The sequence below is a fragment of the Pinus tabuliformis genome, chromosome 9, assembly GCF_031772625.1.
Source record: "Pinus tabuliformis cultivar Carrire ecotype Pingquan chromosome 9, CPIR1, whole genome shotgun sequence".
In the NCBI taxonomy this organism is placed as follows: Eukaryota; Viridiplantae; Streptophyta; class Pinopsida; order Pinales; family Pinaceae; genus Pinus; species Pinus tabuliformis.
The window spans coordinates 1,426,178,272-1,426,188,754 of NC_142307.1; the positions used below are offsets into that span (position 1 = coordinate 1,426,178,272).

Consider the following 10,483-nt stretch of genomic DNA (forward strand, 5'->3'; position numbering starts at 1 on the left):
GTGGTGAGGAATTATTAAAGAAAATAGAGTAATAATTTTCTTGGAAAGAATTGGGTTCAATTTAATTCTATTCAAGTTGATTTGGAGTTGTCATGCTACTTTAGGCTTGTTTTCCCTCATTATCATGTCCCTAGTCCTAGAAGTGAATGTTGTATATGCATTGGTTGGGATCTCATAGGTGTGTTTACTAAGCTAGATGTCTCCCCCTTTGCATGCTTCTCAATTCATTGCCTCGAGATAAGACTAGCCTTCATCATTGATTCATAGAAATATTATTCCATTTGAGAAGAGACAGACCTTGTAATTGGTGCACTTATCAAAAATTGGATCTAAGAAGATGCATAAAATTATGGAGTTCCATCTCTTTCAATAAAAAAATTGTTGAGCATTTGGCCCCTATTTGAGACACTAGAGCACAAAGAATTGATTTTATTATAATTTTTTGGACTAAGAAAACTATAAGAATAGTGTCAAGGATTCTCATTGTCAACTTATCTCAAAGTGTTGATACAACCCAAATGGATATCTAACCCTCAAGAAAAATGAAAATGAACAAATAGAAACCATCAATAATGAAATGGATTAAATATGTAGTGCATTTAATAATACAAGTGGTCAAGGTGAAGAGATGGATGCCCTCCAAAGAAATTTTAGAGTAAAATTAGAAGCCACTTAGGAATGGACCTCCATCATTAGTGAGCCTACTAGCACAAGCTTTAGACCACGAACTACAAGTCCAAACCTAAATGAGCCACCCTAGGATAGAAGTGGGTTAAGTGATATCACAAATTATACTATGAGGCAATAGCTAGTTGTTCTTCATAGCTCATGGAGGGGGAGGGGGATGGGGGCCAATTTTGTAAGATCTACAATGGCTAAACGCTTATTTTTCTTACAGTTTCATATTATAGATGAAACAAAAAATAAAAAAAAATTCTAAAAGAATTGTAATTTACCACCTAAAGTATTTGCCTCTACTAGTTGTAGCTTTATATTATAAATAATCTTTCTAGGTTTTTTTATTTTTCTTAAAATTTAATGTTGAAAATAACAATAGAATATAAAGATATAAATTCAAAGTTGTTCATGTCCCTATTTAAAAAATAATAAATTTCCAATTTTGTAAGATCTACAATGGCTAAAACCTTATTTTTCTTACAGTTGCATATTATAGATGAAACAAAAAATAAAAATTTCTAAAACAACTGTAATTTACCACCTAAAGTATTTGCCTGTACTAGTTGTAGCTTCATATTATAAATATTCTTTCTAGATTTTTTATTTTTTTTACTCAAATTCAAAGCTATTTAACTCAAATTAAAAAGGCTTATATTTTTGTAATAGTAATAGTAGTAGTAATAAATAAATGGAAAAAAAAAATGTAAACTAGATAATTAATATATCTGGAAAAATTGATTGTGCATTCATTTTGGACTAAGAAAACTATAAGAATAGTGTCAAGGATTCTCATTGTCAACTTATCTCAAAGTGTTGATACAACCCAAATGGATATTTAACCCTCAAGAAAAATGAAAATGAACAAAAAGAAACCATCAATAATGAAATGGATTAAATATGTAGTGCATTTAATAATACAAGTGGTCAAGGTGAAGAGATGGATGCCCTCCAAAGAAATTTTAGAGTCAAAGTAGAAGCCACTTAGGAATGGACCTCCATCATTAGTGAGCCTACTAGCACAAGCTTTAGACCACGAACTACACGTCCAAACCTAAATGAGCCACCCTAGGATAGAAGTGGGTTAAGTGATATCACAAATTATACTATGAGGCAATAGCTAGTTGTTCTTCATAGCTCATGGAGGGGGAGGGGGATGGGGGCCAATTTTGTAAGATCTACAATGGCTAAACCCTTATATTTCTTACAGTTTCATATTATAGATGAAACAAAAAATAAAAAAAATTCTAAAAGAATTGTAATTTACCACCTAAAGTATTTGCCTCTACTAGTTGTAGCTTTATATTATAAATAATCTTTCTAGGTTTTTTTTTTTTTTTGAAATGTGAAGTTGATTGTAAAATGAATAAAAAAATGGGTATGCATCAAATTATAGAGGTCCATTTTTGCCAAATAAGAAAAAAATTCAAATCTATTTAACTCAAATTAAAAGGGCTTATATTTTTGTAATAGTAATAGTAATAGTAATATGGAGTAAATAAAAAAAATTAAAAATTAAAATGTAAAGTAGATAATTAATATATTTGGAAAAGTTGATGGTGCATTCATTTATAGATATTCATTAAATCTTGAAATACAATTCAAAAAAATCATATTTATTAAACATTATTTTTCTTAAAATTTAATGTTGAAAATAACAAAAGAATATAAAGATATAAATTCAAAGTTGTTCATGTCCCTATTTAAAAAATAATAAATTTCCAATTTTGTAAGATCTACAATGGCTAAAACCTTATTTTTCTTACAGTTGCATATTATAGATGAAACAAAAAATAAAAATTTCTAAAACAACTGTAATTTTTACCACCTAAAGTATTTGCCTGTACTAGTTGTAGCTTCATAAATATTCTTTCTAGATTTTTTATTTTTTTTACTCAAATTCAAAGCTATTTAACTCAAATTAAAAAGGCTTATATTTTTGTAATAGTAATAGTAGTAGTAATAAATAAATGGAAAAAAAAAATTGTAAACTAGATAATTAATATATCTGGAAAAATTGATTGTGCATTCATTTATAGATATCCATTGAATCTTGAAATGCAATTCAAAAAAATCATATTTATAAACATTATTTTTCTTAAAATTTAGTGTTGAAAATAACAAAATAATATAAAGATATATTTTCAAAGTTGTTCATGTCCCTATTAAAAAATTATAAATTTTGAAAATCTATATTTATTACACATATAAAATTTAAAATACTTATAAAATCTATGTTTCAAGTGAAAGTCTAACATATAATTCAAATTAAAAATTTTGAAAATATGGAATAGATTAAAAAAAATAAAATTAAAATGTAAAGTAGATATTTGGAAAAATTGATTGTGTATTCACTTATAGATATCCATTAAATTTTGAAATGCAATTCAAAAAATTGGTATTTATTAAACATTATTTTTCTTAAAATTTAGTGTTAAAAATAACAAAAAAAAAAATATAAAGATATAAATTCAAAGTTGTTCATGTCCCTAATTATAAAATAATAAATTTTGAGAATCTATATTTATTACACATATAAAATTTAAAATACTTAATATAAATTCTATCCTTCATATAAATTGGAACTTGTTCATGTCCGTGCATATGGAATAATAAATTTTAAAATCCATCTTTATTGTACATATACAATTTAAAATATGATATATGGAAAATAAAAAATAAAAAATGGGATAAATGAAAAAGTTTATTAATAATAAAGTTGATTTCTTTATAAATTATAATAGACAAATTTAAATGCAAATATAATATAATACACTCAAATGCAAAATCTAATATGATATATATATATTAATATAAACAAATATTAATGAAATTGCAAAAAGTCTTTTTGTTGTTGAAATTATGAATACAATTGTTTGTGTATAGGCAATATACATACAAACACTACACATCACAATACAAATTTAGAATTATAAATATAAATATTAAATATTGATGTTTATGAAATAATAAATTTTGAAGTGCATGTCCATGTTTTTGAAATGATATATTTTAAAATTTACTTGTATAATTAAATGTTGATGGGTATGAAATAATAAGCTTGGAAGAGTGAGTGTATAAATATTTAAGTGTTAATTTATATGTTTTTTGTTTATGAAATATTAAATGTTGATTTAATAATAATAAAAAATGTGACAAAAGAAAACATTTATTACAAAATTGGTTTTTTATAAATTATCATAAATAAAATCAACAAAATATAAGTTTTATATATGTTATATACACTCAATGCAAAATCCCACCTAACATAAATATATTAAAAATCATTTTTTTTGTTGAATTATAAATACAATTCTTTGTGTGTTACCAATATACACACAAACACTACACAACACTACATATAACACATTACAACACAAAACAATAACACAATACAATACACCACAAATATGCAAATTTAAAATTATAAATATAAATATTAAGTACTGATGTTTATGAAACAATAAATTTTGAAGTCCATGTTTATGAAATGATATATTTTGCAATGAACTTGTATAAATATTAAATGTTGATGGGTATGAAATAATAAGCTTGGAAGAGTGAGTATATAAATATTTAAGTGTTAACTTATATGTTTTTTGTTTATGAAATATTAAATGTCCATTTAATAATAATAAAAAATGAAATAAAAGAAAACATTTACTATAAAATTGGTTTCTTCTAAATTATAATAAACAAAATCAACAAAATATTAGTTTTATATATGTTATATACACTTAAATGGAGAATCCCACATAATATAAATATATTAAAAGTCATTTTTTTTTAAATTATGAATGTAATTGTTTGTATAACCAATATACACACAAACACTACACAACACTACATATAACACAGTACAACACAACACAATAACACAATACAATACACCACAAATAATACAACTTCAGAATTATAAATATATAAATGTTTATGAAATAACAAATTTTGAAATGTACTTGTATAAATATTAAATGTTGATGGGTATGAAATAATAAATTTTAAAGAGTGCTTGCATAAATATTTAGATGTTGAAGTATATGCCTTTTGTTTATTAAATATTAAATGTTGATTTAATTAAAACAATGGAATAAAAGAAAACACTTATTATAAAATTAGTTTTTTATAAATAATAACCAAGTTTTATATCTATTATATACACTCAAATGCAAAATCCCACCTAACATAAATACATTAAAGGTCATTTATTTGTTGAAATTATGAATACAATTGTTTGTGTAACCAATATACACAAAAACACTACACAACACTAAATATAACACATTATAACACAACACAATAACACACTACAATACAACATAAATAATACAAATTTAGAATTATAAATGAAAGTATTAAATGTTGATTTTTATGAAATAATAAATTGTCAAGTATATGCCATTGATTATGAAATGGTATATTTTGAAATGTAACCAATATACACAAAAACACTACACAACACTATATATAACACATTATAACACAACACAATAACACACTACAATACAACATAAATAATACAAATTTAGAATTATAAATGAAAGTATTAAATGTTGATGTTTTTGAAATAATAAATTGTGAAGTATATGCCATCCATTATGAAATGGTATATTTTGAAATGTACTTGTATAAATGTTTATGGGTATGCAATAATAAATTTTGAAAAGTGCTTGTATAAATATTTAAATGTTTCTATATTATTTTTTGTTTATGAAATATTAAATGTTGATTTAATTGAAAAAATGGAGTAAAAGAAAACATTTATTGTAAAGTTGGTTTTTTATAAATTATAATAAACAAAATCAACAAATTATAAGTTTTATATCTATTATATACACTCAAATACATAAACATATTAAAAGTCATCTTTTGGTTGAACTTATGAATACACTTGTTTGTGTGTAACCAATACACACACAAACATTACACATCACAACACTACATATAACACATTACAACACAACACAGCAACACAATATGTATAAATATTTAAATGTTGAAGTATATGCCATTGATTATGAAATGGTATATTTTGAAATGTAACCAATATACACAAAAACACTACACAACACTATATATAACACATTATAACACAACACAATAACACACTACAATACAACATAAATAATACAAATTTAGAATTATAAATGAAGGTATTAAATGTTGTTGTTTATGAAATAATAAATTGTGAAGTATATGCCGTTGATTATGAAATGGTATATTTTGAAATGTACTTGTATAAATGTTTATGGGTATGCAATAATAAATTTTGAAAAGTGCTTGTATAAATGTTTAAATGTTGAAGTATGTTATTTTTTGTTTATGAAATATTAAATGTTGATTTAATTGAAAAAATGGAGTAAAAGAAAACATTTATTGTAAAGTTGGTCTTTTATAAATTATAATAAACAAAATCAACAAATTATAAGTTTTATATCTATTATATACACTCAAATACATAAACATATTGAAAGTCATCTTTTGGTTGAACTTATGAATACACTTGTTTGTGTGTAACCAATACACACACAAACATTACACATCACAACACTACATATAACACATTACAACACAACACACCAACACAATACAACACAACACAGATAATATAAATTTAGAATTATAGATATAAATATTAAATGTTGATGTGTATGAAATAATAAATTTTGAGGTGTATGTCCCTGTTTATGAATTTGTAATGTACTTCTATAAATATTAAATGTTGATGGGTATGAAACAATAAAGTTTGAAGTATGCTTGTATAAATATTTAAATGTTGTGAAGTAAATGTTTTTTAGTTTATGAAATATTTAATGTTGATGGGTATGAAATAATAAATTTTTATCTTTATGAAAATACTATGTTTTGAAATATGAAATAGTGTTAAATTTGTAAAATATGGATTGGAGAATATAACATTGATTTTGCTTTATTTCTTCTTCTTTATTTGTAATGGTTTTTATTATAAAATTTATTATTTATGAACCATATTTAAAAATAAAAAATATGAAACTATAACAATAACATAATAGAAAAAGAAACTCCTCCAAAACAATAACATAATAGAAAAAGAAACTCCTCCAAAACAGCTTTGGTGTGGCTAGCATTGAAGGGAAACAATTAAAAAACCATAATCAAAGGGAGACACTCCTCCAAGATAGCTTTGGCCATGGCTATCCTTGAAGTTGTGAGAAGGGATGAAACCCTTCCCAAAAGAAATAAAATTATATTAATATATGTTTTTTTTGGTATGCCTATCTATGATTACAATTACAAAATTATTACTACATGCATGTTTATTATTGAATATTGCCCAAAACTCTGATGCTCCATATACATTCCTGGTAGTACTCTTTGTCAAGATAAATCTTCAATCTATGGTTATCCATCTCACAAGCCTCCATGTACCTATTTCACATAATAAAAAATATTAAATTTATATTAATAAATTTATTTTCAAATAATAACTAATGGAAAAAAGATATTCTTGGGTGAAGAGATATTTGAAAACCAGGATGATGTTTAAATTAGATAAGCAATGTTAAATATTCAAATAAACATTAAATATAGAATCAAAATAAATATGATGATAAAAGATAACCATTCCTCGAAAGGATATTTGAAAACAAAGGTGATATTTAAATTAGATAAACAATGTTATTTAAAAACAGCGATGATATTAGAATTAGACTAGCAATAACAGAAACAGCAACAAAGACCAACAATCACAAAAACACAATCAGTGAGCATACTGCGTTTGGGTTGTCAGGAATTAGGGTGCATGGAACCCAACCAAAGGTTTGCGTTTGGGTTGCGTTTGAGAGAAGCCTTAACTATGGTGCGTTGATTGCAAGTCATTTAACTTACAAGGGGCCAAAGTCCAAATAGTCGCATGTTCCGCTGCCTGCGAAGGAAGCTGGAACAGACTAGATATGGATTACGTTGATCTTGGATAACAAGAGCTTATAGGAGCTAAAGTTCCCATAGTAGTAAGTTACGCAAGTATGGATGCTAAAGTATCTCAATGTAGGTAGATATGCTCTTAAATTTAACTTATCACATATGCAGAGACATAGTTGAACATTCCTAATTTTCTAAATTCCATCTAAACAGACATGGTTTTCATCCAAACTGATTGCTCAGACTACACTATACTATCAAAAAGCCAAGCCTCTAACTGATTGTTCCCATTTCTATCAAAAGCCAAGACTCTAACTGATTGTTCCCATTTCTATCAAAAGCCACGACTCATTTATTGGTATGTTGTTGAAACCGTTCTTGGAGAATTAGATTGTTGAAGAAACGAAGAGTTAGCTGAAGCAATATTTGCTAATGAAAAAAAAAAAACACAAATAAATATCAAAATATTCATCCATTGAAATAACAAAAATTAAATAAGGCAACTCATTTATTGGTATGTTGTTGAAACCGTTCTTGGAGAATTAGATTGTTGAAGAAACGAAGAGTTAGCTGAAGCAATATTTGCTAATGAAAAAAACAAAAACACAAATAAATATCAAAATATTCATCCATTGAAATAACAAAAATTAAATAAGGCAGACCTTCCCTTCATCCATTCATCCCTCCCCTGCTATGGATTCAGTAGCAACTCATCCATTCATCCCTCCCCTGCTATTGATTCAATAGCAACTCATCCATTCATCCCTCCCTGTTGTGCAGAGAGCTGCGGATTCACTGCAAGCTACCATTCATCCCTCACTGTTGTGCAAGGAGCTGCGGATTTACTGCAAAAGTAATTGCCGGCAGATGCAACATTCCAAGGTAAATTAGACAAATGTAACGTTCGAAGGGAGATTGCCCGCAGTATTTTCGCAGGTTTTGTTGCACAGAGTGTAGTGTTTGAAATTCAAAAAAATATGGAGTGGGAAGGAATGCATGACATATAAAAAAGTTCATAGGTTTAAAAACTGCGTAGAGAACCCGCCCATTGATATGAATGGAGTTCAGAGACTATATGGGTAGGCAGGCTACTTCCAGGAACAAATCGGAGGTCGATGGCCGTTGGGTTTGGTTAACCGAACAGTAGGCTATTTCCCCGAATAGATCGGAGGCTGATGGCCGATGGGTGGGTTTGGTTAATTTAAATTGGGTTAAATATTAAAACATAGGATAAAAATAAACCCGTAGAAGGTGAGAGCCAGGGGATAATTCTTTCGAAAGGCTGAGTACGGGAGTGTTTTTTTTTTTGAGCCAAAAGCCTCAAAACACTTGAATATCAGTTGAGGTGAGGAGGGTTTTGCGTTCCCCAGGTCTGGTTTTGTTTTGTTGCACACAGAGCAAGGAATTAGTGAGATTAGAGCGGAATATATGTAATTGAATAGGTGAGGAATATCATAAGCATTCTATCAGTATGGGTTTATTGGTTTTGCTAATCAGGAAAAACTTAATATGAATTTGTTAACCAAAATTCTCCAAATCTGTGCATGGAATTATAATATATTTCGGGCAACAAAAAACCATAAACCCTTAAGAATTGTATGATGCACAAATATCTTAAAGATACCCATCAAACAATTCTGAAAAAATCCCAAACAGAAATCGAAAGCTAAACCTGAAAGAATCCTCAAACCAAAATAAAAAATAAAACTCACCTGTAATTATGAAAATCCAAACGGGGCTACAGTGATCCTGAGTAAAGCCTGTGGAGCTGCGATTCTGCCTGCACTCCGGCACTAAACAACTGAGAATATTAACATTAACAAAATATAGCCCTAACAAAAATCGAAAATAAAACTCACCTCTAATTATGGAAAAAAACTCACCTCTAATTATGGAAATCCAAACTGGTTACAGCAGTTATCGTGAGCAGCATCTGGAGCTGTGATTCTGCCTGCACTCCAGGGCCAAACAACTGAGAATATTAACATAGCAAAATAGAATAAAAGTATTATTAATAAAATGTTTCAAAAATACAAATACAATCATCAACTAATAACTTACATTGTCATTTAAGACCTTAAATAACAAATACAGCCGTCCACATCCACCATTACCCACCCACAGCATCATTCGTGGCCAACCTCTCACCCAGAACCAGAACCAAAAGAGAAAAAACCATCAGAAAACAACCAGCCAACCTCTCATCCAGAACCAGAACCAAAAGAGAAAAATCCATCCAAAAAAACTTAACACACACAGAATAAATTAACCCAAAAAAAACGCACACACAATAGCTGATAAGCATGGCCATGCTTGAAACATAAACCAAAAACAACCCAAAAACAAAAAAAACAAAATGCCAATCTCTTTCCTGTTACTCACTTCTCCCTTCTCTGTGCCCACAAGCACCCACCATCACCATTCTCCAGTATCCACTGTGCCAAGAAACACCCACCATTCTCCAAAATCCTCCATGCTGCAATATCTTCCCACCCAAGCGAGAAAGATGACACTCTGCAGTCTTCGATTTACAATTTCAAATGCCCTAAATATTACGATTTTGAATTTCAAATGGCGCTACAGCTAGCCCAACCTGTCCCACTCAACGGATACATTTCACGCTGCCCGATGTGGTCGTTGACAGCTGGCCCAGGGTTCTTTCATGGCATCCAGAATGTGGCCGTTTACACCTGGCCCACTCTCGCCCCCGACCATCATGACATCGCCGCCAGACCACCACATCACTGAAACATTAATTATTATTACGCGGAGCCGTTTTCGTCGTCTGTCCAGATCAGATCAAATCATTACACTTGTATTGAAGCAGTTTTGATCCACTGAACTGTATACTGTTCATATCCAATCATCTTGACACGTGACACCTGCATCTCTCAATTAAATTGTAAGA

The 10,483-nt window shown here is 28.2% G+C and overlaps 1 long non-coding RNA gene across 1 annotated transcript; it reads right to left on the bottom strand.

The window, feature by feature from the left end:
* Positions 1-6,795: 6,795 nt before the first annotated feature.
* On the bottom strand, positions 6,796-10,071 carry LOC149153900 (uncharacterized). The gene is made up of 4 exons (XR_016263689.1): positions 9,637-10,071; positions 9,459-9,526; positions 9,288-9,355; positions 6,796-7,083 (listed from the first exon to the last, which is right to left on the bottom strand). It is a non-coding gene; the product is annotated as an uncharacterized LOC149153900 (long non-coding RNA).
* Between the last annotated feature and the right edge of the window lie 412 nt (positions 10,072-10,483).